This window comes from Amphiura filiformis, chromosome 2, assembly GCF_039555335.1.
Source record: "Amphiura filiformis chromosome 2, Afil_fr2py, whole genome shotgun sequence".
NCBI lineage: Eukaryota > Metazoa > Echinodermata > Ophiuroidea > Amphilepidida > Amphiuridae > Amphiura > Amphiura filiformis.
Genome location: NC_092629.1, coordinates 58,063,824 through 58,083,748, shown reverse-complemented (window position 1 = coordinate 58,083,748; position 19,925 = coordinate 58,063,824). Strand labels below are relative to the sequence as shown.

The 19,925-nt window shown below is 37.6% G+C and overlaps 2 protein-coding genes across 9 annotated transcripts in view; both read right to left on the bottom strand.

The window, feature by feature from the left end:
* The window catches only part of LOC140146451 (uncharacterized), a 79,516-nt gene that overhangs the window by 27,889 nt on the left and 31,702 nt on the right, over positions 1 to 19,925 (bottom strand). The window lies entirely within an intron of this gene.
* The window catches only part of LOC140146443 (uncharacterized), a 122,663-nt gene continuing 116,622 nt past the window's right edge, over positions 13,885 to 19,925 (bottom strand). The window contains exons 14-20 of one of the 8 annotated variants that reach the window (XR_011858238.1): positions 18,430 to 19,294; positions 17,755 to 18,123; positions 17,183 to 17,373; positions 16,753 to 16,912; positions 16,297 to 16,472; positions 15,370 to 15,497; positions 13,885 to 14,136 (exon numbers count right to left, since the gene is read on the bottom strand). The gene's annotated coding sequence lies outside the window, so the exon portion shown is untranslated. The other 7 variants (XR_011858241.1, XR_011858239.1, XR_011858242.1 and 4 more) reach the window with 7 other exon arrangements.

The following is a 19,925-nucleotide window of genomic DNA, read 5'->3' as shown; positions in this document are numbered from 1 at the left end:
ACGGGCTGTCAGCCTTGTAGTTTCATCAGCCTAGTATGTCACATGTCGCGTGTCCTATACCGCCTGAGAAAAGGAAGACATTTAAAGCACCCTCTCTTGACTATTCACGGACATCTAAACTTTCGTCCAATCACAATCATTAAAAAGTTTTCTTCTCTCAATTCCAACGTATGATGGCTCACTACAGTCTCCCCAACGTAATAATCTTGAGAAACGAAACATTCAAGCGGTGTATGTCATATCAGATTTCATGTTGTTACAACTGCGTCGGCGGTCTCATATCATAATAATTATAACGTGATAGGTCTAAAAAGAATAAAACACCAGTGGCTCCGGAGGGGCGGCTCCAAAATTTTGGTGGCTATTGGTAAGTACCCCCTCCCCAATAACTTAGGCCATGCAGGCGCCATTGCCCCCCCCCCCCAATAATTTAGCATCTGCACACGGACACAAACTGCTATGCAATGTTGACAGAGATTTTTTCACAGGGGGGGTCATATTCGTTTATATGACTTCCTAGAAGGAATAGGCCTACTGGGCCCTTTTGAACTAAATATATTCATTTCATCTATAAAATAAACCTTTTATCTAAAAAGCCACTCTCACGTCAGTGGTGTTTATGTCTATAATTATTTTTCAAATACTGTAAGCGTAATAAATGTTATGCACAATCATCAGTGGCGTAGAGTTATAGGGACAGCATAAGCCCCCCTTCCCAATCGATCTGAAATTTTTAAAAATACCACAGGAAAATTGCCGAAAAAGGCTTGTGTCCGCCCCCCTCATCCGCAGACCCGGAGGCCCTCCCATTCCCCCTCCCCATCATGGTCGGTTCCCCAGTGTGATGTCCCACACTAGTACGCCACTGACAATCATAGACGTAAATCCCAGGGGGTGTGGGGGAACTTCTGAATCACCCTCCCAAAATTTTGATAAGGGGTGGTGGGTCATACAATCATCCCCCATATTTGGACATTATTATGTTTTGATGAATCCAAGTTTGTGAAAATATTGGAGCCAACACATAATAATGATAAAATTGGATGCTTACGCCCAATATTTATTGGTCTCGCTATGAGTTTTAAAATATTGACTCGACTACGTCTCGTCCAATATTTTAAAACTCATAGCGAGACCAATAAACATGGGCTCAATCGACCAAATTTTATATCATAGTCGGGCTGATTTTATTTAGCACTAATCTAAAATACATGTCATATCATATGTCAATGGAAGAAATTCTCTTTCAGGGCACATGACATAGAAGAGGATGTGTGGTAAATCGAATAAGTGAATGATCAACTCGCGGCAAACAGAAACTCCCATTTTTTTTTTTTGCGGAGAGGAGAGATAGCCCCAAAAGTAACTTGAGCCCAAGATAATAACTTGCGAGTAACCATGGTAACTGAATGCCCTAGATATTAACTTGGGGCAGCCAGATAGTAAATCGGACCCCCGGATAGTAATATGGGGTCGGACATAGGGACTGTTCAGTGAACAGTGTTCACAAACACTTGTTGGGGGGGGGGGCGGGTGCAAATAAAATTAATCGCGAAAATATTTCGCCCCCTCCACTTTTCAGACCTTTTGACATGAAAATTATGGATCAACCCCATAAAAAAGCATATAAACTAAATTTTCCCATGAAAAATTGTGGTAATTTTTTTCAGGGCCCCTTTTTGCATCAGGCCCCTAACAAGTGTTTGTGAACGGTTCTTTAGTATCTTGGGGTCCAAGTTACTATCTCGGGTCTCAAGTTAATCGGGTCTCCAGACTAGGGGCCCTGTCCAACTATATCGGATCCGATCTTGGACTTCAAAGTTATTATCTCTGGGCCCAAGTTAATTACTATTAGGACTCCAAGTTAATATCTCGGACCAGCCTAACTTACTTCTCTGGGTCCTGAGATAGTAACTCAGAGCACTGAAATATCAACTTGGACCCCGAGATAGTAAGTCGGGGTCCCGAGAAAGTAAGTCCGGCCTAAGATACAGTGGCGGTGCTACAGGGGGGGGCAAGTTTTCTTCCCCCAGTTTGCCATCCCCCACTTTTGAAGAAAAAACCTAAATTACGTAAATTCCCACATTTTGCAGCAAATTTGCGCAAAATGTGTAGATTTTGCCCTCCCTGAAATTCACTTTGCCCGCCATACCCCCCCTCCCGAAAAAATTCCTGGTGCCGCCACTGCCAAGATACTTACTGGGGGCATGAATTAACCTATCATACCCTGCACTTGTATTACATTAAATTAATGTCACTAATATAGACATGCCTTTTCATTACTCTCTTTCAGAGCACACAGGAAGGGACGTGTAGTTATTGAGCAAGTCAATGGGTAGATCAAGCAGAAGTTCCCGTGCATAAGGATGGCACCAGATCGCGCCTGCAGAGTGATAGTAGCTTGCTCCGTGCTATTCCAAATAGCCAAAGTCATCAAGGAGCCTCATCTCAGGCCTGAGCGTCCATTAGTTGATGTGGAAGTACCAGACTATAATGGTCCAGGAAATGAACGGGGGAATACTGCTAGGGCAGGAATGGCTGTAATCATATCCAACAACAGGAGAGCTTAATTATTTTTCTTATTTCATTCTTCATACTGCATACTGCAATGAGAATCTTATATAATAACACTAAAAGGACAAAGCTCATGAAATGGTCCACTAACCTTTAACTGTCTTTCATAGCTAACATCCCCACCAAACATGTGTGTAATTTCCATTGTTACCAAAGTAGCAGAATGTCGTCTCAGGACAAAATACAGGCAAAACTCTGATGATTTCACACCACCAAATAGAATTATATCGTTGTGCGCCCTAATTCACTCAATTTAAGCATTAAAATGAGCAGAAATTTGTATAATTTTAGCCAAATTTGGATTGGTCATGATTAGTAATATTATTTCCTGCAAGTGTACCACAGATGGGCGAGATCAAATAACTTTTAATTTTAAGCAGCCTTTTCTTTACAGAAACACTGGCATGGTTTTGCCTGTAAAATAGGCAATTCCCAGACATCGTAGACTTCGAGGGCCAGTCGTAAAAAATAACGACGGTCAACCTATATTTTTTTCCCAGCCAGAGGGATCAGTCAACGGCTGATTTCAACCATCATAGCTGTCCCTTAAAACTAAGTCGCTCCTGTGAAGAAAAAATGACGTTTTCTTAAGGCAAATTTAGCGCATATCTCTATGGGACTCTGATTTGGTGGTGTGAGATCTGATTATGTAGGGGTACACGTGTGTTTGTGTCATATTTGTTTATGTTGTGTCATATGTCTGTATATTTCAAAGCAAAGACAACAATTTGACACCATACACATCTATATATTTGTGTTTTGTACGTTATTAAAGAAATATATTTATTAAGCAATGAAACAACATATTGATAAAATCCCTACATCCTTATCATATTGGTAGTAAAGCTGTGAGCCTTTTTAACAACCTATTTAACACATGTATCTAAATTTCACTATTGCCATCTTTGGTCTGATTAGATCAGATATAGTCACATAATAAACCTGTGATATTTATTATTTACACCTCCACCAGGAATGAAACAAAGTCATTGAAAATAATATAAATTGCTTTCTGCAGATTTCTATATTTTTATGTTGCAAACAATACTGGTTTATACCCTGGAGAACATAAACCCACATAAGACCACACTCCACATAAAAACACCACTTTAATATCCAATATCACACACTCATCACATTCATAACCACAACTCCTCCTCCACACTCACCACATTAATAACCACATAAAAAGACTTGTACACATGTACACCACTTTTAATCATGCACTCGCTGTATCTATAACGTCATCACACAACCCCTCACCCCACCCAAACACACACCCCTGCACCCCACCACAATGCTCCTCCCACACACACCCCACACACCCCACACCAGTATGTATACCAAGCTATACCAATGTGCAACAATAACAGCTCACAAAGCACACTGTTAGTACTAAAGAGAGAATATGGGCTGCCACTCTGAAACAATAGAATTATAAAGAGGTTTAGTTTAGGTTGTAGGGTTAGGGTTTTAGTTGGGGGTGTATCATGGTTGGAATTGGGTTAGGTTGTAGGGTTGGAAATATGGTTAAAGTTAGCGGTTAGATAGCAGGTGAACAAAGATACACAGAATGGCAGCCAAAGACTAGAGACAGGAGGAAAGGAAGAGAAAAAAAAAGATGTTGGAGAGATGACATCACCACCTTGAGTACAACAGCTTAGGCAGCAGTGACAAGGAATAGAAATAGATGCTGGAGGGAACTATGTTGGAATTGAAATCATATGGTTGGAATTGGGTTAGGTTGTAGGGTTGGGAATATGGTTGCAGTTAGATAGCAAGTGAACAATGAGATTCACAGAATGGCAGCCAAAGACTGGAAACAGGAGGAGCATGAGGAGAGGAAGACAAAAAGACAGAGAGATGACATCACCACCTTGAGTACAACAGCTTAGGCAGCAGTGGCAAGGAACAGAAAAGATAGACAATGCTGAAAGAGGGCTTCACAGCAATGGGTGAAACAGACTGATGAGTGAGTGAGTGAGTGAGAGGTTGGGAATTGTGTTGAGCTATATTGTTGGGATTAGGATAAAAATGTTGCACTGAGAAAATAAAGTAGTTAAGGCAGCAGAAAAGACGATGTGGCATCACAAAACATGCTTCCTTATCCAGTACAGTACACCCATGTGCTCCCATTGTTCGGAAAAGGATTGAGGAGAAGAAAGATGATGGGAGAAGACTTAGAAAAAAATATTAGTAGAAAATAAAATGGAGGAAGAATTTGAAGTAGAAGATGAAGTAAATGAGAAAGCTGTAGAAAAGAAGAACAAGAATAAGAAGTGTAGTATATATAGAATTCATGGACATAGAAAGAGAAGGAGATGATGAAGAAAAGGTAGAAGAGAAAACAAGTACAAAGAAAAAGGGAAAGAACAATAAAGAGGTGAAGTAAACAGAAGACAGTAGAAGAGAAAAGATATGAGTGAAAAGGAGGAGAGACAAGTGTACAAAGATAAATAAGAGGACAAATCATACAAGAGCTCATTCAGTATGCTTGGTGAGCTAAAATGCTTGTGCCTAAACACAGCAATTCATAGTATTTTGCAATAAGTTTGTTCCATCGATACTAGTACATCTAATAAATATCAATATTGGTTAAACATTAATTTCATCAATCACAAACTCTATTATTCCCCACATTTGTAATTTTTGTGCACTTTTAGAACACATACTAAGTAATGTAGTAACTAAAGTTGTTTTTTTTAAACTTCCGTGGTCCGTGCTGGTGAATTGTGATCGCGTAGAAGTGACAAGGTCGCCTACTACGCACCACGCCGAAGACCAATGGGTCAGCCAGCTTGTTGTCAAGTGCGTTGATCAGCCAATCAGCGTGATTGTTTATTGCTTTTGCATTTACGCTCGTGTACGCGATACGCACAGGGACGACCACAGAAGTTTAAAAAAAAACAACTTTAACCCCTACAATGAATAAGCATAAGCTTCATGTATAGAGAGATAAGGAATTCCAAAAAAAATTTTGTCCAATTTATCAATCATAGTAAGGTACTTCAGAAAATGTTACAAATTTGTTTGGTCCTCGACGTATCTTTAAAAGTCCCTTTAATATTTACTTGTGAGCTGCTTCTACAAGGCAAGAAACAACTTGTATTTTTCGACATTTGCATCTTTTTGATATAAAATACCAATAAAATAACACCAAAATTATATTTATAGCATATATACTGTGACCAATTGCATCAAAAGGATGGACTGTGCAAGAAAATGACATGAGAGATACGTTAAGAAGAAATTTATAAGGTTAAGTTTGGAACATATCACTTTTCAAAATTGATCAAAGCATTTATTTTTATAAGTGAACATATGTCGCAATTTCTTTTGAAGTTCTTTACTTTTTCATACATTAAGATCTATATATCTTGAAAAGTAGTCCACCTTTTCCATGTAACTGGTCACATAATTTTCAATAAAAACAAATTAAATCAGATTCATAAAATCTAGTGCTGCAAACACTAAAAACAAACCAAAAAAACCACATCACAGCTCGTTAATTGAGCAAGATCCATCATAATCATTACATACAATTTGTTGACATCATAGGTATGATTATTAACATATCGCCCATGAATATCTATCTAATTAAGTGTCTTAATTAACCTTTTCGGTAAATCCCATACAAGCCTTTGCGAGTAGACCTGAGATGTCGTCATTTGACATCACGCCGATGCGCACATTTGTTTAGTGAACATTGCTACTGCGCATTTCAAAGCCGTGAAGTGCGCAGTAACAATGTACGCATCGGCGTTGCGTCAAATGACAACATCTCAGGTCTACTTTAGTCTGTATACCTTTCTCAAATCAGTAATTTAAATATTGTTTTTATAAATGTAATAAAGTATACATTTTAAGAAAGGAAATGATGAAAGGAATCCAACTAGCATAATAGATTCCTGCAAAAATTAAAGTTTTTGAGAAAATCTCAAAATCTGATTTCACTTTACTGACTCGAGGAATGTATACGGACTATCGCAAAGGCTGATGGGATTTACCGAAAAGGTAAATGGAACAATTATATGTAATTATTAACATATCACCCATGAATATTCATCATTATTATAATAATACTACAATGAATAAAGCATAGTGATATCCACTTGGGATTCAATCATGTTTCATTGTTGTTCATCATCGTTTGACACCGATGTGTTCGTGTGTGTGTATGGGGGAAGGGGTCATAAGTGTTCAGCCCAAGATAGAGGGTCACTAAATTTGTCATATTTGGGACTGCCTTCCTAAGAAAATTACAGCTCAGCATCTTTTTTGTCATGTCATCATAATTGACATGAATTACATCTGTAATTCAGCATCGAAGTGGTTACGTAATTCTCTTGGTTACCGGATCACGCTATTTTGGTGTGCCTTCGAGTGCCATATACTTTATGTGGTGATCATTTCGATCGTGGTTCATTACTCTAGCGCGTGATCCCGTTGACATAGTAACATTACGTAACTTCGATACTGAATTACATACTCATCATGATGTTTAATTTATAAGTACTGAGCTCTTTGCTGATTTACATTATCATTGGTCACATACATTTACACTTGAATCACTCATGATTATTTACACATTAGACATATCAATAGGACATAGCATATACATATCACCAGACCAAAGCCTATCTTTTTATCAACATAATAGGCGACTCAAAAAATGCAATGTACATATAATTATGCGTGATCAAGATTATGATTTAAAAGTGATGGTTTTGTAAGCAGGTGAGTAACTTTGTTATACATTCAAGGGTTAAAAGCCACTCATTAAAAAGAAAGTTTAACATGCTTAGCTTGTTTGAGGCACAGTAGTTCAAGCAACAAGTTCAAAAATGTTAACATAATCAAAAGCTTGTTTTGTATCATTACTTGTTACCGATTATGGTGGCCTGGTGAAATTAATCTCATTTAAGGGGTGTATAGTGAACATCTTGGGTCACGCATATCATGTACATGTACACAGAAGTAGAATATGCAAATAAATACGTTAATCAGGATTCTTTTTAAGTACACACAAAAAGATATTTATAAACAAAATTCCTTATTGCCTCCTCATTAAAATCTGGCATATGGCCCTGCATACATATATAAACTATTATTTACACTATCATGACTATAATTTTCAGCATGGTTTTTCAGTGGTCTGCCGATTTGACGCTGTTTATGGCATAAACACTGGAGTGGGGTTCTGATTGGCTAATTGAATCACGTCATCATCACATCGGCACCTCATTCGCTGGTCAAGCTGCGTAACATTGTGTGACTGACATAGTTCCTTTTACGTGATAATCAGAAACAGCAGACGGACACTGCTGAAAGAATTTGCTGAATTGTATCGTTATCACATTTAATAATTACGAACACGTTTAAGGTACTTGCACCGTCTTTACATATTAGGGGTCAAACCAAAAGATTGATGAAGCCCTATGAACAAAACTAGTTTGTTAGGTGGAGGGGGGTGGGGAAATAAAAAAAGGTTGATTATGTTTCTCCTATACGCTTATAAAACATCTACATTATTTTGGCTCACTGGTTTCGTAACAGGCGATGATGGAAGGGACAAAACTAGTTATGTTTATACGACTTCATCGATTATGCTTTGTGCTCTTATGTCACTCAACTCATGTTTGTAAAAAGAAAACAGGGAGAGCGTGGCGCAATGGTTAGGGTACTTGCCTTTAGCGCATGAGGTCCCGGGTTCGATTCCCGGCGGTGGCGATTTGCTGGGATATTGACTTGGGAAAAAAGTCTGAAATTAATTGGCAACTTCTGTAGATTAAATTCAGACTTCCGCTCTCCCATGGTTCATTTAGAATTGGGTAAATGAATCATGAAAGTACTCCGTCCTTCGGAGGGGACGTTAAGCCGTCGGTCCCGTGTACAGAGTGCCATACCTGTACATGTATCTCACAGCCAGTTTCGAAAAGAGTAGGGTGTTAACCCCTGACTGTTCCCAACCCGTCCCGGTGTTCAAATGGACCCCAATGGAAATAAGCTTCAATAGAGGCTTTCTTGGGTTATCCAGGGTTGTCAAAACCCGAACAAATTAAAAAAAAAAATTGCTGTGTCGACATTATGAATATAAATACAAATACACACACCATTCATGGTTAGTGAGGTAGGCTGCTGGAATTTGTTAGAAATCATGTCTACGTCACTGTGGTTAGTATAGTCTCCTTAGCAGCCAGTTTGGTTCCGCTCCGTGTGTGTGTGGGGGGGGGGGGGGAGGGCAAACTGACAAGATGGAACCACTAGTAAATTGTCAAAATGAACCACTTTGTGTGACAGTGTTAAAAACATGGCCCATTAAGCGATTTGTTGATATACCTGATGGGTATCATGTGAATAGATAAAATGCAACATTCTATCTAGGGAACAGACCAAAAGATCAATGAAGCTCCTACTAGGTCTTTGAACAAAGACGTTTTTGTAACATGGCGCAAGGTCCTAGTTGTCTCATCTAAAAGGGGCAGGGGGCAAACATGTAGGATCAGCTTTGTCAACAAGTACTTATGGAACCTATAGGGCTACATTGATCTTTTGCTTGGTACCTTACAACTTGAAATACTAACTATAACAATATATTTAAGCATAATTTTAAACAAAACAAAGTACATACTGATCAGGGATACATCAATAATAAGTATGATACATAACAACACAAATGTGTATCACAATAATCATGATAATTCTCTATAGTGCAGTTCTCAGGTCCCTGGTTCATTGCCTAGAGAATGTTAGACTTCTTCAAGACTTGCATGGATCTCACTAATGGTGATATACATAAACTAGAATATTAAACATCCTCAAGACTTGCATGGATCTCACCAGGGTATACATAAATAGGCAAATGTCCATGCAATTTTTACAGCCCAAGTTTAGAGTTATACATAAGTACCTTTCCATATTCTTTATGGAGTAAACATATATCAGTGTTCAAGGTTACAGTTTTGCAAACTATAAATCATTTGACATTACTGTGCATTTGTGCAACACACAACAGAACATTATCATGATTGATTTGGGTACAGTATACACACACCACCCATGTTCATATACTTTCAAAGCTGTTTCTAGCTCAAAAAATACCAAGATAAGGATTTATCTCAAAGAGTCAAAATTTCAAGCTAGATCGTTTATATACTGTGTCTCGTCTCAAGTTGAGAGTAACGCGATGTTATATTTCGCAGTAGCAGATTTGACTCATCACATGCGCTAATGGAATCCTGCGGTGTGTATACACACGCATAGAAGGGCGAATTGTCCATACGGTGGCTATCAACGAAGTAATCGCAACAATTTGAATCTGCCACGGCAAAATCCAACATGGCGTTAGGCCTACTTTCAACTTTGACAAGACACGCTATACCAAACCAGGGCTGCAGGTAGGCCTATCATAGCCCTCCCTTGTAAATCTCAGGATCGGATTCAACGTTATATACCTATTAAAGATTGATGAAGCGCTACTGTCTGTTCAATTAGCTTAGATTCTTGAATTTTTAAGATATTTGAAAAAATACAAAATTTCGGTCAAAGTCATCAAAGAAAAGTGTTAGCACAGCCTTAGACCTAATGTGATTTATACTTTTCAAATTCTAAAGTTCAATTTAAAACCCCATTTCTTTTCAATTTTGGTCTTTTCCCGCGATATTTTCAAAACAAGCCGTAGAACGTCGGGTACCATAAACTTTTTGAATCAATCCATTTAGAGCAATGGGGACGCCGGACGATATGTCACAATGCGCTGAGATAGTATTTATTCGACCATCCGCATCAAGAATTGTCCAGCAAAATAGCTATATTTGTCAGTAGGCCTATTTCAGATTTGTGTTGAAATCCTGTTGAAACATTACCTTATTATTTATGAACTACATGTAAGTTTTCTAAAATAGACCCAGCTTATATCAATACATGCCTTGCGTATTTATTTATTTATTTATTTATTTATTTATTTATTTATTTATTTATTTACTGATTTATTTATTTATTTATTTATTTATTTTGCGAATGGATCTGAGAAGGTGTAGGCATTTAGGCCTATTATAAAACTACACATTTATTTTCAATTAGTTTTTCGTTTTGTTTGTTGAATACAAACTATGAGAAGGACAAAAGAACTTTTGTACAAGAAAATATTATTCAAAATAATCAGGTTACAGAAAGCAATTTTTGAAAAGTCACTGTATCTGAAAATGTCAAGCGAATGCTGATATTCTTGGAAAGGAATGATGGTATTAAACAAAACTCAATTTACATTGTAAACCAGTTGAAATAAGATGGAAAAAAATGTTTAGGAAAAAATAATGCTCAGAATAATGTTATGCATAAAACGTAATCGCGCCATATAATTTCGTGTAACAAAAACCGGTGGACCATCATCACCTATAGAACCTATCCAATAACCGGAACGGTATAACAATAGAGGCCCTGCATCATTTTATCGACTGGCTCCAAACAAAGGATTTGAACCGGTGTCCTTCACCGTAGTTATGGCGGAGTGCAGTTCATTCAATCAAATGATTGCAATCTACCACGGCATTTCTTATGTGTCTGAGTCGAAATGCCGTGGTAGATTGCAATCATGCTTTTGTTGAATGCATTTGAGTAGTCCGCCATATTTACGGGATGATACGTCACATGCAAGGCCTCTATTGAAATGACAGGACAGATCGGTGAACAGGTTGTTTTGCTATATTGGATAGGGTCTATGCCCTAAGTTGAGAATGGACCGTCCCACTCGATTTGTAGAAAGGTCGCGAACCCTTTGGGTGGACCCAAGTAACTGCCTAAAATGAGGCAAAATTGAAAAGAAATCGTGTTTTAAATTGAACTTGGGAATTTGAAAAGTATAAATCACGTTGGGTCTAAGGCTGTGCTAACACTTTTCTTTGATGACTTTGGCAGCATTTTTTTATTTTTTCAAATATCTTAAGAATTCAAGAATCTAAGCTAATTGAACAGACAGTAGGATCAAAGTTGCTTTGGTTATGGACAAAGGGAGTTAAAACATAGACAGTTCTCTCTACTGTCTCTGGTTAAAACTACATATTTCTCAAATCATGGGCAGAGTGCAAGACCATCATAAGTGCAATAGAATATAATAGCTGCCTTATGTAAATGTTGATGTTCTGTATTCCAAGTCTGGTGGCCACCTCTAAGCTAACCCTAAGTTACATAATTATAGTTAAGGCTCTTTATGTATCATTGATCAAAAGTACATTGTTGAAATGTTGCAAATGGCAGCTATTACATTCTACTACACTTACGATGGTCTTGCTCTGGCACGAAATAGACTAGGCCTACTCACTAGGATCCACAACATTCTCATCTATTAGTGCACAGTTCTTTAACCCCAATACATTTGTACACTCATTGAATGACCTTTGAAAATTTGGATACAAAAACTCATACTCTTCAACTTGAGGTCAAATTTTACACTATGATTGTTTAATTGAGGGTATTGAACTATGCCTTTGGGATGAGGCCAATGTGGTCCATAGTGACTACAATGTGGTCCATAGTGACTATTTAAACCCAAACACCTGTTGCTATGATATCACATCCTAGCTGCCTCTCCTGGTAGGAACAGAGCAATGGGGAGAGGTAAACATAATCAGAGGATCAGCTTCGTAATATAACAAGTTATATTTATAAGGCTACTTTGATAGCCGGCCCCACAACTCAACCCAAAATTGGCAACCATGAGAGTTACCAAATAGTGCGGAAAAGGGGTAATTTTTTTACCAGTAGCAAGGACCGCGAAATTGGCAAAATAAGGGGTATTTAATTTGGACTGTCTGCGAAATTTGACCGTGAAATCAGCAAAATAAGGGGGTATTTAATTTGCACTGTCCGCAAAATTTGGATAAAAGGGGTATTTGAGAAAATCCGGTAATTATATGTCAATATTTAGTGTCATTGAAAAGGGATGTTTGAAATTCTAGTCATTGAAAAGGGGTGTTTGAAATTCTAGTCATTGAAAGCCACAAAAAAGGGGTTGTTTTTGGCCATATTTTGTCCTTGATTTTGCATGAAAAAGGGGGGGGGGGTAAATTTGATTCAAAATTATTGCAAAAGGGATCTTTGAAAGATTTGGTAACTCTCATGGTTGCCACCTTTTGTGTTGAGTTGGGGGGCTGGGCATTGATACAACCTGTTGAAATATTAAACATACAAATATAAGAGCACATTAAACAAAACATTATGCTCATGAGAAATACATCAATATGATGCATACAACACTCATGTATTCGATATCACAATAAATCTCTCTATAGTGCCGCCTGAAATAACATGCATCAAAAGTTTAAGGTTCATTCTCAGGTCCCTGGTTCATATCCTAGAGAATGACACTTCTTCCAGTGTATATGGCGATACATAACTAGCACAAGTATTATGACAGTCAATCTTCACATGCAAATATTCATGTGAATTTCTTCCAGTGTATAATATGGCGATACACTAGCACTATTATGACAGTCAATCTTCACATGCAAATATTATGTGATTTTTACAGCATCCTATGAAAGTCATGCGAAATTATCTTCTCGTATTCTTTATGGAATACATTTTATTTTGGGTTTCATTGGCCTGGAAGTAAGACTCCTTCAAGGCTTGTACAGATCTCCCTACTGCATCCCATAATCATAGTATTTTTACTTGTATGCAGTCAGTGACATACATTTAGCTTGGCGTGTTTTCCAGTGTTTGCAGTAATAACATATCACTTATGTTGATTCTTATACACACAAAGAACCACATACGGCAAATTTTAGCGTGTGCATCACATGCGTATCAAAACATGGATGTCACTGACTGCAAAGTTGAAAACACTATAGACACTCATCTTTCAGAATTCGCTATGGGATATCAATGGACCTTCACTTGATGGGCTCATTTCCTTGCAGTCTCCTTGCAATATTTAAAAGTCCGAGTCTCTCCGCGCTCTGTTTAACTTTTAGAAAACTCTTGATGCCAGCCTACGGATGTGTATGGCAACCACAGAATTAAAATTAGAGAACCTGCACTCGATCAATCGCTATATTTATCGATACACACATGCAGCAAAAATTAGGGGTATTCATGTTTTGCTTGAAATGCACCCAAACTAATCCGTGCTTGTGCGCGATACTAGACACGCTTCATGGCATGCAAACTGGCTGCATTTAAGGAGTGACGCAATGCATTTTAGTGTGGTTATCACACAAAATTGTTTCCGTGTACCATCTGCAAGCACCCGAATACCCCAAATTTTTCCCATAACTATAATGGCAACAAAGAGTTAGTGTTGCTTTATTGATGAGTGAGTTCTCGATGACATACGTCCTACCAGTAGGTGGGAAAACCAGCTTCCACTTTTAGTTTTGTAAATGATTGACTCAGAACTTTGCATTGCGTGAATGCATTCTTGTAGTTCAATTTCCGATGAGTACAGTTTGTGATGAAATCTACCTTGTTTAATTTCAGGTCGAAGTATGAATAACAGGAATTGCGATGATTTGAATTCCAGCAACAGACCGCATTTCACCAGTATCTGTGATTTCACTCAACCTGAAACAAATAAGACAAATAGAAGTTGTATTCTTTGATTGTTGAAAGGAGAAAATAAGCTGAAATTATATAATTATAATAAGAATCAATAAGTAGGTGAAAGGAAGAAGAGGAAAAGAGGACAGCAAAGAAGAAAGGAACTTATTATAAGTTAATAAATGCGTATCACTTGTTGTGAGTGAAATTGTACAAAATAATGCACGCGTACTGAGAGGTTGACAAATATCAAATAAGACAAATAGATGAGATACGCATTTATTTACCCATTTCATACACGAGAAAAAAAATCTCGTGATTTTTGCAATTTTTATAACAACATTGCTACTAAATATGTTTGAAAATGCAAACAAAGATGCATCAACCAGTGGTGTAACTGGGGGGGCAATGTGCCCCGGACGCCACCCTTAGGGGGTGCCTAATTGACCAATTCAGCATCGATTCTGCGCCCCTCCAAGCGATGAAAGTCAAAATTTTTGCGCGCATTTCAGCACAAAATCAATTAAAAGAACACTTTAAGACCAATATTCTAGTAACCAAAATTAATTAGTGGTAGTTTGTCCAAAATTTGTCCGCAATTGTTTCAAGAAGGGGGGGGGGGCGTCTAAGATATTCTCGGGTGGGGGGGTAGGGTGCCATTTTGAATCATTGCCCCCTGCTTGCCCCCAAATGAAAAAGGTAAAGTAGGCCTACTTCTGAGAGTTATTAAGTAACCTCATTTATTCCACTTTTGTACCATTTGTCACTAGTTTTCGCGCGCTTTGTGTGCGTTAGTACCATAAACTTCTTTTGTTGCCATTCCAACAAACTTCTTTTGACACATTCCAACATACAGCATAAACGATGCCTGCCCCTCATTTATTATGTTTGGCCCCACTTGCACCCCCCTCCCTCCAATGAAAATGTAGTTACGCCACTGTATAGCACCGAGATGAGCTGGGGATCTACATGGACATATCTGAAACTGTTGATACTTTTAGGTTTCCAGGTGGCTTGGGTTCTGACTGAGGGGCACAAATACCCCTGGTTACACTGCAAAAACATTGTGTAGAAATTAAACAATTTTCTTCCAATTGATTTGTACATATATTTAAAACAAGAAAAATAGTTTTGAGTTTTGATGGTCTGTGAATTCAAAATGTGATGACTAATAATTTGACATCTCTGTGAACATATTTACATATAGATTACAAGCATTATTTAAGCTCTGCAGACTGTTTTTTGCAGTGTACGTACATTCGATCCTACATGTATGTAAACTCTTCCCAGGAAAATCTTATTCACCTGGTGTCACGGAGGGAAGTGATGATGTAATGAACACAGTCAACATATCTTCCAGACATCCTGGCAGGCAGCTGAGCTTTCTGTAGTTGTGCAAAATTAAAATTGAGATTTGATATTAAATATTCTGAAACTCTTTTTGCTATGGTTAGCGGCTGTGTAATAATTAAGAGCGGGGGGGTAAAATTTCAAAATGACATGCCAAAAATTGCTTGTTCACTCTTGCCTTACAAAAAAAATCTGTGTCCCCCCTTGCACATGCCAGATTTTGGGGATCCCAATTTGCAAATCTTAATAACTGGTGTAGATATATAATGCAAGCACCGCATCGAGCAAGATGCGTATTCCGTACTGTTTTCCTAAGCCTTTTAGAGACTTTTTACTTGTATTTAAATGGTGCACCACGAATGTATGCCAATAATCGCTTGTTCCCCCCGTTCAGCTTGCCAAAATATTTTGGCCCCAACCTCTCCTAATTTTACCCTCCACCAGGACAGTCCTATTTTACCCTCCACCAGGACAGTCCCTAAAGTTAAATGTGTTGGATAAGAACAATTGGTCATTTATGTAAGTTGTAAAAGCAGCAGTATATTTGGAGTTCAAGAGGGCCTCATTCAGAATTTCTCATTCGTAAAAATGCAGCACATTTAATAAGATGTTGTAATATGTCAGTTCAACCAAGTATTACCATAATGTACATAATGAGAGATTGCAGAAGACTACTGCAAAACTATGAAGATGCAAAATGCTTTTACAATAAAATAAAGGATTATCAAAGTTAAATAGTCTTGTAGTTCTGTTATCTCTCACTCATTAATCATATTTTGTTTTCTGGGGAGATCTATCTGATAATGTTGATGTCATTTATGTTATTTAACTAACCTTGTTGTCCACTTGTAGAAAGCTGCATTTTTGTGGAGAATGAGGAGTTGTGGTCCAGTTCATTACCCAGGTTTCAGAGACCATGGATACCTGCTGGTAGATTGGCTTTCTTGTACGGTTTGTGGTGATACATGTAGATGATACCCTCTAATGCATGCAGGTATAGTTTTCTGTTGCTGTGAAATACACACAATAAAACATTATTTTAACAAAGAGTTGAAATGCGCCAGATCAATATTACCATGATGTAAATAATGAGAAATTGCAGATTGCACCACTGCAAACTGATGGATGCCAAATGCTATTACAATGAAATAATGCATTATCAAGGTTTGACATCACGTCAGAAACAGTCTTGTAGTTCTGTTATCTCTCACTCATTATTCACACTTTGTTTTCAGGGGATCTATGTAATAATGTTGATGTCATTATGTGTAGGCTCTACTATTAACTAACCTTGTCGACCACTTGTAGAAAGCTTCATTTTCGTGGCGAATGACGAGTTTGTGATCCAGTTCATTACCCGTTAGCTTTTGAGACCTGCTGGTTGATTGGCTCTCTTGTACGGCGTGTGGTGAAAGATGATACCTTCTCTTGCAGGTAGAGTTTTCGGTTGCTGTGAAATAAAGGCAATAGAACATTATTTTGATAAAGAGTTGCAATGCGCCAGATCAATATTACCATAATGTAAATAATGAGAAATTGCAGATTGCATCAATGCAAACTGACGGACGCAAAATGCTATTATATCAAATAAAGGACTATTACACATCACATATTGTCTTGTAGTTTTGTTAACTTTCACTCATAAACATGATAAAAAAACATATTTTGTTTGAAGGGGAGATCTATATGTTGGTGTCATCAAGTGAAATATTTAACTAACCTTGTTGTCCACTTGTAGAATTTTCATTTTTGTGGCGAACATGGTGAATGAGGATCGAGTTTCACAGTAATGCAGTTTACCATTCGCTCTGAGACGTTCCAGTAGATTGGCTTTTCTTGTAGAGAGTTGACTTTTCAGGTTTGCGTTGAAAGATGCTATCTTTCTTGCATGGCAGGTAGAGTTTTCTGTAGCTATGGAATTCATGTAATACAGAATATTTTAATAAAGATTTGTAATGTGACAGCTCAATCAAATGTTCCCACATGTAAATACAATACAACAGGGTAATACAAGTATAGCTGCATTATATATACCCATAGCACGCTTGGTCATTGCAAAGGAGTAAAGGGCAGTAACTGATAACTAATGGGTAAACAGGGTCCAAAAAAGGGCTACTCTTGTCTCAGCAATTTGCACTTCTGACTTCATAGATGAGCAAACATTTCTTTCCCAAAAGTGCACCTAACCTTTGCCATGGGAGGTAGGCGAGGTACAAGCATATCCTCCCTAATAACATAGAATTGTTTCAGTCACTTTTATCTACTTGTTTTCATGCTTATTTCATGACTCACCAATTAGATCTGCATTTGGGTCTGTGATATGTATTTATCTGTTGATAAAACTGGCATAAATGTAAAAACTTCACTTTGTGCCGATTCATACATGAGAAATGATTGTTATCACTATATAGCAAAACACGTACATACATTTGTATAAAAGAGCTGATCTTGTCTCCATTAGTTTAATACACCCCTGGCTTATAATACATGTAGATGAGCAAACATTTCTTTCCCATTAAGTGCGCCTAACCTTTGTCATAGGAGGTTGGATGTACAAGCACCCTCCAAAATACCAAATGTTGTTTCAGTCACTTTTATCTGCTTGTTTTCATGATTATTTCATGACTCACCAAGATCTGCATTGGTTCTGTGATATCTATTCTGTTGATTAAATTAGCATTTACTTACTGATTAAGAATTATTTAAATAATGTTTAAAACACCACTTTGAGCTGCTGTTTCAGGACATTCATTACATGAGAAATGATTGCGATTACTATTGATATGTATAGGAAAACATGGGCATTCAATGCTGTCTACAGTAGATAGCATAAACCACTATGACAGGAAATATTGCGCAGCATGGATCAGGTCATTTATAAAATCTTCTTATGTGTACTTTTAGAGCTATCTACAGATCGATATAGTAAAGTGTCTCAAAATGTGTAATTTTACTACTCTTACTAACCTGTTGGTCTTGAGTGAGTCATCATCTTCAACACCATATGGTAGACCATCCAATTGACCCTTTGCACGGATCTGCAATCTTTTGCTAATTGCTACTAATGAGGTTATCCAAGCAAAACACATGTGCAAAAGGACATTTCTGTTTTACATGGCGTATATATGCGGTAGTTGAAGCATAAGTTAGGAGTACAAACCAACAACATGCACTTTGCAAGCAAAAGCTCATTTGAGATGACCATGTAAAGTGTCAATATGGACGCTGGTTGCTCTGTCCTCTGGGGTACACCATCAGACGTTCAAGGTTTTCATTCCACACTTTGCATATACCTCGTATTGAGATGACCGTACAAAGTGTCAATATGGGTGCTGGTTACTCTGTCCTATGGGGTACACCATCAGACATCCAAGGTTTTCATTCTATACTTTGCACATAACCTCATTTTGAGATGACCATACAAAGTGTCAATATGGATGTTGGTTATTCTGTCTTCTAGGGTACACCATCAGACGTTCAAGGTTTTCATTCCACACTTTGCATAACCTCGTTTTAAGATGACCATACAAAGTGTCAATATGGATGTTGGTTATTCTGTCTTCTAGGTACACCATCAGTCATTCATTCAAGGTTTTCATTCCACACTTCGCACATAACCTCGTTTTGAGATGACCGGTCAAAGTGTCAATATGGACGCTGGTTACTCTGTCTTCTGGGGTACACCATAAGACGTTCAAGGTTTTCATTCCGAATAGGATATGGTAGTGATAGGTAGTATATTCTCGCATGTTTCTAATCATAGGATGCTGTACACAATCACATATTTATTTGCATGTTTTACTGTATTGGCTGGTTAGACTGTCTGTCATAGCTGTAAGAAAACAAAATTCATAACATTTTTATAATAGTGTAACCTAGCTGAGCCATCAATGCAAGCCATGATGGCTTAACATCATAAGTCATGATTGTTATGTAAGTTAACCTACTGAACACTTTTTACACAATCATCAGCACCTGGTACAATTAACTTGAAATTATATATATCCATCGTTTAGAAATTACAAAATATAAATAGATAAACAGATATACAACACATTGGAAACATTAACTTTAATCAAGTATGGAGGTCGATGTTGGGATGGGCGACGAAAAATTATTAAATATGCTATGATCATGTCAATTTTAATTGTGATCGGTTCAATGCCAGAGAAGGAATTGAAACTCTAAAACTAGCATTTGAAGAAGGTTGAATTAAAAATATTTTGGGATGTTGTTCTAATGTGGTAACATTTTAGCCCTGGCAATGGTTAAGGCCATCTTAATTAAATCCTGAGGCTCAAAGCTGCTGCGTGCGTTAATGAAATCGTGAGGGTAGTCCTCTTTGAAAATCAAGAAATTCATTTTTTTATTGAAAAAAAAAGGCAAAACAAAATTCCTATTTGATTTCAAGTTTTCAACAAGTTTTGAAGTTTTCAACACAGAGAAGAATTATTTTGTATCAG